Raw genomic sequence first — 13929 nt, 5'->3', positions numbered from 1 at the left:
GCTCAAGGTTATCTATAACTTTTGCCCTGCTAGAGATGGTATCAATAATTTTTTAAAAAGTTGATGGAGAAAAGTGAGAAAGAAAGTTTATTTCTGCATAACAAGACTGAAAGAAGCTGCCAACTGTGGCTGAACTGGTCCTTCCCTCTTCTCCTTTTTACCTGTTTTTTTCTCCTTCCTTTTATTTTTCTCCCCCTTTTTTTCCTTTTCACAGCAATTGACTGAAATAATTGTATTATATGTTTTCAGAGCTATGGAATGTTTTCAGAGTTATGGAATTTTTGTTTACATATTTTTTGTTTTTTTGTTCTTTTTCTTTAATTTGTTTTTCTCATTTTTCTTCTTTTCATGCTGAATTTGAACTGTAAATGGCAAAAAGCTTCTTTTGAAGCTAACACTAATAAAAAAATAAAAATAAATAGACTTGGAAGGCTGGTTTTGTTGTTTAACTGACCATGAGGTAGGAACATGATGTCTGGGTCGTAGGGGACTAACCTTCACATCCGTAGTTCCTGGTGTGAAGTCATGCTCTGACAACGCCTCGCTGTGAGCAGCCCCTACATCGGGCACACGATATCTACGCAATCTCGCAACCTCAGAATCGGCTCAAGGCTCTCACCAAGCCACATGCAACCCTCACAATGTATTATGACTGTTAACAACCTGCCCCTGACACACTCACAGCCTTCATGCCAGACCCCTAGTCTACCCCAGCCCTCTGAATATGTTGAAAATGCCTGCTTGCCCACTACAATTACATGTATGCCCAACCCCAATGCACAAATGCCTCCTGCAACTAACACCAATGTCTACCTGACTAAAGCCTGTACCCTGACCATTGCTAGCTTCATCAAAACAATCAACGGCTTGCTCAATGCCAATGCCTGTTGGCCTAGCTGTAACCAACCCATTTCCACTGTCAGAAGTCCGCCCGCTGCTTGTGTTCCCTCTGACAATGTGCCCTCTGACCATCTCAGTCCATCTGTACGCCTACGGCCAGTGCCGATGCGCCACCATCCAGCATGGACACCCCGCCTCTCCACCCACTCCCAACCACAGAGTATCAGCTGCCCCTAAGAGCCTTTCACTCAAACTAGCCCTCAATATCGCCCGATCCCTGCCAGCCCATGCCCTAGACATCCTTGACCTCCTAACAACCAATTACTGTGATCCATTAGGACTCACCGGAACTTGGCTCCACGCTGCTGCAGGACCAGCTCTCTCCCTCGCCATACCAGCAGTATACACCATCCACAGGAGTGATGAGCTCAGCTCCAAAAAGTGTGGAGCAGCCATCATCAGCAAAGACCGCCTTCGCATCAGACAAATCCAACACCTCCCTCAACAACAACTGTCATATCCTTTCACTAAAAATGCCCATATCTCCATCCAACACTATCACCACCCATCTAGTGTACTGGCCGCCCAGCCCTATCCTTACCTTCGAAGACTTTCTTCAAATCCTACACGAAAACACCAAACCGACCTCACAAATACTCTTCTTTGGCAACATGAACCTAGGCTTTAATGACACCAATGACACACCAGCCACCACTCTAGCAAACTCTTTACCCGCAGTTGGCTTCAGTCACTGCATCCTTAGCCCCACACACAACAAAGGACGCTCCTTAGACTGTAAAAGGCAACCTTAATTGCAAGATTGCTATTGCGTCAAAACCCCCATGCTCTTTGTCAGAACACCATATCATCATGTTCACCATCTCCATCGGTCGACAAACCGACTCCCACCACCACAATGCCCCCCTCCCGCAGTGCCCGCAAGCTCACCAAAGAAAACCTCCTGCCTCATCTAGAAGCCCTCAACCCAGTTTTCCTTACCAACCTCGACACACACAATTTGGTAGTCCTATATACCAAAACTATAGCTAATGCTATTGAAACGATAGCCCCATTAGCTCCTAAAAAAGACAAACTTCTTGCACACTCAGTTTATCCAAGACCTCGATGAACTCAGAGCTAAAAAGAGACAATCTAAAATCTCCTGCAGGAATCTGCCCTCTGACGCCCTGAAGCAAGATTTCTTGATCGTATCCAAACAATATAAACATGCAATTTTTCAAGCCAAAGCCAATACGTTTCATTCCAGAATTGCCAATGCAACCTCCAACACCAGAGAACTTTTCTCCATCCTCAAGCAACTGGAGGCCCCAGTCTCCCGCCATTCCCACTATCCAAAGATCACACATGGTGCGACAGTCTCCAGAGTGCTATGTTAAATAAAATCAGCATACTCCAAAACAAAATCATCACCAAACAAAATACAACCCACCCGGGCAAACCCCAGCCCTGAAGCCACCAACTCTGCCCTACCCAACACCCCAACACTATTCAAATGCAATACCATCTCCGACCAAGACATCTTAAACATCATGAGAAGCCTCAAGCCATATAAATGCAAAGGTGACATATGCCCAGCCCCCTTGATCAAAGACTGCACTGAAACTTTGGCCCCGTTTATCACAGCAGTCATACATTCATCCATTACCTGTCACTCACTCACTGTAATTGGCGGCAAAATCCAGACAGTGAGGTATCGTCTCCATGAAACGTCTGATTGATTGAAGAGCCTGGGTTATTCCTTAACCCAAGCTTCCTCACTTGAGGGAGCTCTTCCTCTCAATACACCCCTCTGTTGTGGTCAGAGACAACCAGATAGAGAGATTGATTAAGTGAAAGAGTGGGTAGCAACACCGCTAGAGACCCAAGCTGTAAAGAAAGAAGGAAAATGATTATTAACAGTCAAAGAAAAACCAGGAATAGCTACTCTTGTTGATTTAATTAACCTGAGAGATTGGATCTCAGTGGACGAGGTGATTGGGACTGGAGGAGCTGTTCTTTAGGATCTAAAGGTAGAATATGAAGAATCAATACCCTGATGTGGAGCCCCTATACTATGAACTCCTAATAACCAAACATCCTTACCAGGTTCTTTAGAATGGTGGAACAAGAAGCAGGTGTCCTGTGTCAGGAGGACCAAGAATACAATAGGAAGAACTTGAAATGGAAGTATAAAATAACAAAGAAGGGAAAGTTAGTAGAGGTAGCTAACCCGAACGGCACAAGGGTTGCTATAGTGTCGGGTTGGTGCACTTTTCAACTGCAGGGCATCCCGGGTGCACGTACAGGCAAGGCAGTCCTCTGATGATGGATGGAAATCCACTGGTACGAGCGCTAGCATAATGTAAGTACGTATGACAAGTTATAGCCATGAGGTTGGGAACGGAAGGCAGGCAGTGCAGGGAAAACAGTACCTGAAAGGGGCTCTGAAGGAAAATAACTTTAAGAGCTACCAGGTTGATGAGCAGAATCAGCACGCGTAAGAAATCCAGAAGGAGGCAAGGGTCGGCAATGTGCGGGACAATCCAAGGCAAAATCAGCAGACAGAGACGGATCAGTGTCACAAGCTGGGTTCGTCAGGATGAAGGTCAGTATTTGAAGAAAGAGGTAGCGCCACTAGAAAGAACTGGATTCAATCAGAAGCACCCATTAGAGGGTCAGGCTGTTATTTATGCTTCCTGATCAGATGTGCCGAGTTGCCTGCGTCTGATGACACGGTAACATGAGCGCCCCAAGCGGCGCGGCTCTTGATAGAATGCAGCGTGGCTGTAGTCCGTCGCCAAGGCAACCATCAGCATTGTAAGAAAGGTGAAGAAACACCGTGATAATGAAACGAAGGAAGTCTCTGGGGAGAGGGGCGGGAAGGGGGAGAGAGGGCATCAGAGCCCTGGTTTGCAACATTACCTCATGTGTGGTACCCGCTAGGCTCAAAGAAGCATGTGTCTTACCACTCCTAAAAAGAACCAACCCATGATCCAATATCCCCCAATAACTACTGTCCCATCACGACGGTCCCTTTCCTGTTAAAAATACTTGACAGAGCTGCATATGTCTAAATACAGCAACATTTGGAAAATAATCACATACTCGGAATCTGCCAATCCAGTTTCTGCCTTGGGCACGGAACCAAATCTTCACTGCTTGATTTAAAAAATCTGATGATGATATCAGGGACAAAGGTAAACTTGTGTGGGAATATCACTCAATCCACTCGAGTTCATTAATCTACTCAAGGCCCTTTGTCTTGCTGTTTATCAACATCTCCTGTAAAAGTTTCTGTAGGTAAGAGTGGGTTTATGATAACTTAGAACATGTCTACATCTACGAATTGCGTTTAAAAACAATTACAATTGATTTGGGACAAGGCTTGCTAATATATATATATATACAATTGATATTGTAAGAAGCTTACCACTGCGGTTTTATCTGTGTTAGAGATCAGTCACCATTTCTCTGCTTATGCCTTTGCATTTGCTTGTTGTGCATGAGCACATATTCTTACAAGCTGGTGACCGAATTGTACATTTAACACCTGCAGATATAAGCAGGGAATTAGCTGTAAAGAAGCTAAGCTCTCTTTTGATGAATAAGATAGTTGCCCTTCAAGAAGGAAGAGCAGACCAGTAGATAACTCACCTGTATTTGAATTCCACTGTTAACTGAGTTTCTCGTGGAGCCGCGAGGAGCGCAGAATCCAAAATGGCTGCTTTTTGTTATTGAGCGGTATCACGCAGTTGCGTGATGACATCAGACTATGTTTACACGAGCGCAATGGCGCTCTGTATGGTAAATAATTAGGTTATTGATTATCTCTTTCAAGGGTGGAGAATCCACAGATTCGCGTAGCAAATGCCGCTATCACAATAGTAATAAATGTAATAATGAAGTTGAAAGTTACACTCATCCAATTTCTGTGGTTTTTAAAAAAAAGTTGGTATTCAAAAACGTATCACATGGTTTTATTTTATTCTAAAACATATTAGATGTTCCATTATGGCATCTATCGCCTTAGAATATCTCACCCTTCAGATGTAGGTGACATCCATCTATTAATCAAAGTTGGATGCCCCTATGAGTCTATAAACTTTAGTCTTTATGGTTAAAGAATCTTCTTGTGCGGCACCGTAAAGACCACTTTACTGCATTATATAAGTCAACGCATTGGATGTTATGATTTAAAAGGAAACCTACTCTTAGGAGTGTATCATCCACATGTTTATTAAAGGGGTCATGCTCACAATCTTGAGGTGTCTTTTCCTTATGTCCAAAAACAGTACTGCCATTTGATGATCCTTAACTATGGGTCCATGACCTCTCCTTCTAATAGGTCTCATTTCTTTCAACTTGTTTGTATTCATTTCAGTCAAAGAGTGCATTCATTTGGTCAATATATATATATATATATTTTAGTTTTTACAGAAAGACCACCAAGCTGTATTCCTCATCCATCCCATCTGGAGCTAAACTGTTCAGTCTCTCAATCCAAAAGATTTCTCTTTGGTCCATGTGTTTAGCGTGGTTCCACCCTCTCTGAGATGTTTTAACCACCTCTAATATGGTGACTTTCAATTGGGCTATGTTATGTCTGTTCTCAGAGAAATGTCGAGCTACTGGTATACTCTATACTCCACACTCTATAACATATTCACGAAGCCCCTGTACGACTTCCTTGACTCCCTTGGCATTGCATATACAAATTATGCATATGATACACAAATTCTCCTTCCCCTCACCAGCACCTATTCAGAAGATGCTGCCACACTCAACTCAACCTTCTCCTTCATTCAAGCGTGGATGACCACCCACGGGCTATTTTTGAGCGATGATAGAAACACAACTCCTCATCATAGGACACCCAACAGCTCTGAGCAAACAGAACCATGATTACTCGACCATCCCCATCCCAGTCTCACCCTAAGTAAAAACCTTGGGTGTCTATCTAGATGCATCGCTTAAACTCACACGACAAGTGAACACCATCACCTCCTCAGCTGTGAACACCACAAAACTCCTTAAAGTCTCAAGCCCCTTCCTTTTGCCAGATAGCTGCCTGATGATTGCTCGCGCCATGGTAGGTGCTAGACTAGATTACTGTAATGCTCTATTTTCCTGCACCTCATTCCACAATCTAAAAGTACTGCAAGTTATACATAACAATGGGTTAAGAGCTGCCCTCAACATCGCCAAAACCAAACACATATCAGATGCCCGTAGGAAGGTACACTGGACCCCATTCGGGAAAGAATTCTATTACACATAGATGCATTTCCAAGTCAGTGCCACCATATCTGTTCCAAAGATTTTCCAAACCGCAATCAACCAGGCCCGTCATAACACTCTATGCACATAGGCTAGTGCAACCCCCTTCAAACAAGCCAAAGCAGGTGGCTCAAGCTTCTCTGTCATTGCAGCTAAGCAATGTAAATCCCTCCCACTCAATGTCAGATCAGAAGGCTGATACTGGGCTTTCCACAAAGGCCTCAAAACCTGGCTTTTCAATGAACTCCTCAGCAATATGTACCTTCTGTTGATACTGGACCTTGACAATATGCAACTATGTAATCAATGCTTCAATGCAACTTGTAACTGCCTTCTGGGCCTAATGTGGCCTCTTGTAACCTATTCACCACAGCGGCATGATGCCTGAGGGCTTGCGCACGCTATACAAATGTAATAAATAAATGCTCGTTGGAGAGTTCTGCACTGTGGTGGCAGGGATCTGGCAGTAGGTGGCAGCAAAGTATCTCCAGGGAAGCAGGAAGGGAGTATCTGTAACATAGTGACTGCATGACTAACAATCGACTGGCCCAATGATTGTAAGGACTTGTGAAAGGAGACAGCAACAGGAGCTGTCTGTGAGAAATGATGTGAGGTAGTGTAAAGGGAGCATATTGCCTTCATGGGAGTGAGGCTGTGAACAGAGTGCCTTACTGAAAGGGGTCCCACTTACGATTTCCACAGATTCGCCCCTTCTCTAGCATGGAGAAAATCCTACCACATAATGACATGAAAACGGTCATTATGTAACCAAAACCATAATAGCAGAGGTCCTTGGTAAACCCAAGTGCTTAGGCATGAGTGAGGCATCCAGTGAAGATATCGAACATCATTAACTGTCAGGGAAAGTGCCTGTGCCCAGAATTACTGAAAACCAGGAGTAGTGAAAGGAAAATAGGGAGGGAGGGCAGAAACCTTGTAACCAAGGGTGTTACCATGCCTTACTAAGTATTTTAAAGAAGAGAAGGAGTGAACATGGGACATGGTTTAAGGCGACACAATGAGTGGGATAGGTGGGTGACAGCTGGTCAGTTACTTTAAAATGCATCTGTTCATGTGTGCCCTGCGATATGAGAAAAAGGAGATGATTGCCCCTCAGGCAGCTAACCAGAAATTCCAGCTTGATTGATATGTGCTTAGGCATTATTCCAAAAGGTAAGAGGTGGGAGTATTTCCCTGGATACCAGTAAGTCCCAGGAAATGGTCTCTCCACAGGTAACCCAGCTTGATGGCTCATGTGAAACTAGAACCCTGAGTACATTGATATGTCCAGTGTGAAATGAGAGAGAGAACTGTAAGGGTAATTCCTTTTGTGAACCATAGTCATTACACACACAAAGTGAAATCTGCACCTGCTACGGCACACCACCAAAGAATGATGGTTCTGGATCCAGTTGGTTGTAAATATTTTGCCGGCCTCAATGATGATTTATGTTCCTGAGTCTAATGTAGTAGTAATAAAGACAACTTACATATTTCCTGTGGTCGATGTGGAATTATGCGCAAGTGAGTTACTGCATGCATTTGAAAAAAATCCAAGGTTCTGTTGCCCACTATTCAATAGGTGGAGGCACCTAAAAGTAAATTACCAGTGCAGCCTGAGGTCACAACCACCCATCAAACTCAGTCCCCCCCCCCCCAGATCTCATGCTATAGTCATGTAGCGCCAAATCACCCCATATAGGAGTTAAGAGGGGACTGCACACTGCCCCCTGTGTGAAGAAGCTTGTGCTTGCCCTGCCCATACTGTGTTTTCGTGTGAAGACAGCCTTTGCCTTGCCTATGCAGCATCTGTACCCGTGGGTGAGGAAAGTTTGTACTGGGCCTGTCCACACTGTATCTGCGCTAAGTATGCTGCTCATACACCCATATGTGAGAGAAGCACCCACTGGCCCTGCCCATGCAATACTTTTGACCAGGACATCTTCTGAATGTCCTTTACAATGCTTTACCTGTATTTGTATGTTAATGAAGCTTAGAATGGCCATGCCATTGCTGTACCTTTTAATGAAAGATGCCTGCATCAGCCATGTCCATACTTTATCTGTCACTGTGTGGAGAATGTGCATGAACACTGGCCATCCTCTAACTGTACCAGGTTGTTAGGGGAGCGCTCACATGTATTATTATTATGCTATTTATACATTGCGGACCTAGCTTCGAGAAGCAACAGAGCGCTTTACAGAGATATAGAACAGTACAGATGCATAACAGAACACTTTTCAGAGGTAACAAAATAACAGATATACAGCGGGTGCGGGTGTACAGCAGGCATGCAGAGGGGCGGTTGGTGTCTTAACGAATCAGGGGTCACGAGGGACGAAGTGATGGGCCAGGTGTTGAGGCAGAGAGATTTCTTGAAGCGGTGGGCCTTGAGTTATTTTCTGAATTGTAGGAGTGTGGGGGCGAGTCTGATGTGGAGTTTCTCCGTGAGGGAACTGGGTGTCTTGAGGGCGACTGCTTTATAGATGATGCAGCAAGACTTGATTTGTGCATGCAGTGGGAGCCAGTGAAGGTCGATGAGGGCTTGGCTGATGTGGTCGTATCTGCGTGCAGCCGCGTGTAGGTCACTCCTCAAGGGTACAAGGGAGGGCGATGGGAGGCCTTCGAGGCGTGCATTGCCCCCATCGAGGTGGGACAGGAATCATGTCAATCATGTAAATATTTGTAAAAATGGTGGCTCCTCTTTGGGACAGTCCTCGATAAATCTGGTCCAGAACTCTGAACAGGAGAGTCCAAAGGAGGAAGAAACTTCAACTTTTGTAATACCAAAGATCTGGCTAACTCTGGTTTCAAACCAAAAAAATACTAGGTCACTTTGCAGGAGTGTTATTTTGACATATCTGAAACAAGTTCAAAGCCTTTATATGATAAAATCACAGGATATTGAATATGTGTGTTTTCCAGATGTTCATAATTCCTATATGGTAGACCTTGGTCTCACGACAAGAGAGGGTAAAGCTGCATTATTGGGTACAACGAAAGATCTGGAAGATTTAGGAATACGAGTGTCTACTACATGCCCCTCGGAAACCCTGAAAACAAATCAGCCACCGTCAAAATGGAGTATGAGTGCGAGGGAGTGGTCTGGCGACCGACAAGAAGTTTTCCCATTGTCTGGGAGGGAGGGAGTCAATGGGGAAAATATAGATAACAAAACCATTTCCCTCTTGTCAGAAATTCCATTGCAGGTTCTTCTTAAATTGGGGGTAGGTGCTCGGCATCTTTAAACAGATGGGGCTGAGATTGATAAGCTGGTACACGGGGGTCCAAACACATTCACAGCTAGAAAAATGAAGTAGTATATCTTTTGCTCTGGGGATATTGTAATGTTGCAAGAAACCTGGATGGTTAATACAATTGAAATCGAAGACTTTACAGTTTTTACTCAAGCTGCTTCTCAAAAGGTGAAAGGTAGACCGGCCGGAGGTATGCTATTGGCATTTAAAAATACTCTGGTTAGGGATACCCCCGTGGTCATTAAAAATAAAGGGGGCTTTCAAATCTGTAGGGTATCTTTGAAATTTCAGGGAATTACTGCAGAGGTGATCATTGTGAATGTGTATTGGAACCCTGCGCGAACCAGCTTGGAAGATTTCTTGGGTGATCTGGGTTCATCATTGGAGAGGATTAAGCTGTTATATGGGGGAGCACATATAATTTTACGTGGAGACCTAAATTCTCACTGCCTAGGTCTTGCTAAAGACAGTGTGGTATCAAAGGTAGGGAAGTCCTCTGACAAGGGTAGATCCTGGGTGGAGGTTTTGGCTGGGTGGGGTTTGCAAATGACAGATGGGTCACTCCCAGGGGACAAACCAGCAAATCCCACTAAGACACCAGGGCTCAGTGGCCTCGATTATTGACTACATTTTTATTTCAGCGGATCTATTCACTCATAATGTCTCACTGAACATCAAGAAAGAAGGGGGGAGTGACCATTCCCGGTTGGAACTTACTTTTTTGACATTGCCTCGGATGGGCTTAGCATACAGAGGCAATTGTTAGAGAGTAGCAAGGGCAGAGTGCGGCTACCAAAATACAAACGGGAGGGGGAGGCCTTGAATAGCCTCTTGATGGGAATTCCAGAGCATGCCCTACAGGATAATTGTATTCCGGATATCTTTATTAAATGTATCTTGTCGTCTGGTCCCCCAAGTGTGGGAGGGGGGGTAAAAGGCAAGTCCATTGTCATGCCTTTGATGAGGAAACCACGCTGAGGAAAAAGCAGTTAAATCACAACCTGAGGCTGTTAAAGAAATCGTGGATTGATAAGGTTGAATTGGAAAAGAAATCTAAAGCTCTACGGTCATACTATAAGCAGTGGTCGGTGGGCAGAAGGTTCACTCGTCTCCAGCAGGACAGTGAACATATGCTGAAGTTGGTGGTTAATAAGGGGTCGGGGAAGTTCTGGGAGGTTATTAACCAGTTGGTGGGCTGCCCAAAGAGTGTGCTGTGTAATCTGGTGCCAGAAAAGGTTTGTTTGGGTAGATTATCTCTCATTAGCCTTTGGATGTCCCTCAGAGTTTGCGCTTCCGGATGTGAAGAGGGCAGTTTGGCACCTCCCGTTAGATGTTCAGACTCTAGAAGATCTAATTAGGACTAGTTCATCCTCCAAAGCTGCTGGCCCAAATGGGTTAACATATCAAGTGTTGAAAAACAACTCCACGTTGTGGGCAAAACTGCTATACTGGCTATTTGGAGAAATTCTAGCAAGTCAAAGGTTGCCCCCTTCTTGGAGGTGTGCTATAGTTATTCCGTTGTTCAAGGGGGGAGTCCGGTCAGTTCCAATGAATTACCGGCCAATCGCCCTCCTTGACATTAATGGTAAGATCTTCATGAGAATGTTATTGACAGAGTTGGCAAATTGGGCAAAGGAGGCAAAAATCCTATTCAAATACCAAACCAGATTTAGAAAGGGCCTTTCGACAGCCCTAAACGGTGTAGCTATTAACATCATGAGCGAAAAAGACAGGAAAAAAGGGAGAAAACCTTCTTTTTGGAACATGGGTTGATTCCTCAAGAGCATTTGACCAGGTCGATATAGTCAAAGTTAAGAGCGTGGGGCATCCCTGAGGGCCTGCTAGAAATGTTGATTGAGTTTCACAGAGATAACACAATAAGAGTCCGCCTAGATGAAGAAAGGCATCTATCATAGGCCATTAGAGTGGGGAAGGAGGTCCGGCAGGGGTGCCTGGGGGCCCCACTATTCTTCAACGTGTATTTCGCAGATGCAGGAGAAGTTCTAAAATTATCCGCGTTGGCCAGTCCAGTGATCAATAGCTCAAGGATCCATTGGCTGGCCTACGCGAACAATGTTGTTCTACTGGACAATACCGCTGTGGGTCTGCAGAGACGCCTGAACAGACTAAACTGTTATGCTGGGAAAATGGCCTTTCGCTCAACCCAAAAAAATCAAAGATCTTCGTCTTTAGACACAGCTTCAGAAAAGTAACCTATCCCCACTGGGTGATGGGGGGGACAGCGAATGGAAAGGGTAGAGGAATTAATTTATCTAGGTTTTAAAATCTATGCCTCCCCAGCAATATGCAAGATAGAGAAAGACCTGCAGATTAAGATCTTGCAACTTTCTGCTCAAATGAAAAAAGTCTCAGGGAAATATTGTAGATTCTCAATTGTACCACTGATCAGATACTACAAATCTAAGGTAGTCCCGTTAATTCTTTATGGGCTAGAAACAAAACCACAATTGTGGTATGCAGACTGGCAGAAATGGGAGGGTCTGATCTGGAAGAAAGTACTTAATCTTCCAGTGAGTCTTTCTATGTGGTCCCTGAGATTCGAATTGGGGTTGTGTTCATTAAAAAAACCTAGTGGGTTGGAAATTGATCTCACTGCATAGACTAATTGTCTGTGCTCCAAAGAGTCCCTATATGCAGATATCAGAGCTCACCTCGAGAAGGTTGGCTCTGAATACTAGGAAAGCTGGAAAAGTGGGTTCAGAGTGGGATATTGAAGGCTAACACAGATCTCAAAACATTAATCCTAAATCCCTGTAAGGTAAAAAAGAGACTGGAAGAAATGGTCTGGATTGATACAATAGATATCCTGCACTCCATAGGGGGTACAAATCAGTTTGTGGTGGAAGAGAAAAAACAAAGGTTACCTACCAACATATTTAGTGAAATTTCCCGACTGGAAGATAAGGAATCATTTCCTCAGATTACGGTTAAACATTGCAAGAACGGGGGAGGTTCTGGCACAGAGAGGTATGGAGGAATCTGCGTTAAACTTGTGTAGTATGTGTGCCAACCCCAAGGATCAAACATTGAAACACCTCCTAATGGACTGCCAGGGAACATTGTTGGTTAAATGTGTGTTTGCCAGATTTGGAATGGACAGGTTCTGGCACTGGCTAATTACAGGCGATTTCAACCCTCTCACAATCGCAGTAGTACAGGTACTAGAAAGCTGTAACATTGTGTCCTAATCTGGGTTATGATTTGGTGACCTTAGATACGGGGTCCTAGGATTTCCTTGGCATGTTTTTTTGGAAATATTTTGGATATGGTTTAGTGAGTAGCTCGTAAATTGTGTCTTCCTTGTATTAATGCTTACCTTTATTGTTCCTGTAGGTAGATCTGTGTTCCTTTTCTTTTTTTTACATCATTACTGGTTAATTGTAAGTGTTTAAAAGATCGAGATCTAATTTTACTTGGTTTTAGTGGAATAAGTGTGTGCAAGTTTTATAGATTTTTAGATTTTTTTAGCTTGTTTTTGTTCATTTATTTCTTTTTTCCTTTTTTTTAATTTTCTCCTTTTATGGTCTAATACGAGTTATATGTAAGATGATGTTTATATTTGAATTTGTGTGCTAGATTTGTAGAAGGTTTTTTCAACCAAATACAATAAAAAAAGAAAAAAAAGTAAATATTTGTAAAAGGATTTCGCCTGCCCTGACCTTGCTTTCCCAGTTTGTGAAGAAAGCTTGGACTGTCCCTTTCCACGCCCTACCTGTTAGTGATAGATGCTTCCGTGACCCTGCACATTCTGTACTTTGACCTCTTTGGGTTGCAGATTTGTGCCTACCCTGCCGATGCTGCAGACCTACACTGGCTCCATCCAGTCTATCTGCAGGCTTTTCGGAAAGAAGCTTGGACTGGCCCGCTCACGCTGCACCTGTGCAATCTGTGAGGAATGCTTACTCTTGCACTTCCGATGCTGCACCTTTTAAGTAAGGGAAGGTTGGACTGCTCCCGCCCTGGGCCATGCTGTGCCTCTTATTTGCCAAGGCATTTTGTACGACCCAGGCTATGATTATTTATACCTGCTTTATTTCTGAGGGAAGACCCCAGGTAGGATCAGTACCTGATTTCTATGGGCAAGCTTATACTGTTGTCCATACTGCACAGTGTGTGTTTGGGTGTGAGACGTTTGCACAGTTATTGGCAGTGTGTGCAATAGAAGTGTACAGGACTGCTGCCCATGCTTGTTCCTGTCTAGTGTGCATGGCATTCAAGATGTAAGTGCTAGGCGCCAATGTGTTGCCTGCTCTGCTGCGGCACATACTGTATCTGTACTGAATGATGCATGTGTTGTGTTTTCTGTAGGAGTCAAGCGTGCACTGTTTTTTCCAGTGCTGTAAGCTGGCACTGCTGATATGGTGTGTGTGTATTCATGCAGGACGTGCATGTTAAGAGTGGAGGACATTTGGTGTAGGAATGTTATAGTCCGGGCTACATGTGGTTTAAGGAGAAGCAAAGGTACCTTTTGCCTAGGGTGTCAAAAATGCTTGAACAGCCCCTGATGGAACCCCAGGAAACCTTCTAGCTGCTG

General features: G+C 44.1%; 1 protein-coding gene across 1 annotated transcript in view; it reads left to right on the top strand.

Annotated features, from left to right (window-relative positions):
• GCH1 (GTP cyclohydrolase 1) overlaps positions 1-13929 on the top strand; it is a 578380-nt gene that overhangs the window by 255802 nt on the left and 308649 nt on the right. The gene's annotated exons all lie outside the window — the stretch shown is intronic.

This window comes from Ambystoma mexicanum, chromosome 14 (genome assembly GCF_040938575.1).
Source record: "Ambystoma mexicanum isolate Mex_15411 chromosome 14, UKY_AmexF1_1, whole genome shotgun sequence".
Taxonomy (NCBI): Eukaryota; Metazoa; Chordata; class Amphibia; order Caudata; family Ambystomatidae; genus Ambystoma; species Ambystoma mexicanum.
The sequence above is the reverse complement of the archived record's forward strand: the minus strand, read 5'-3'. Positions and strand labels throughout refer to the sequence as shown.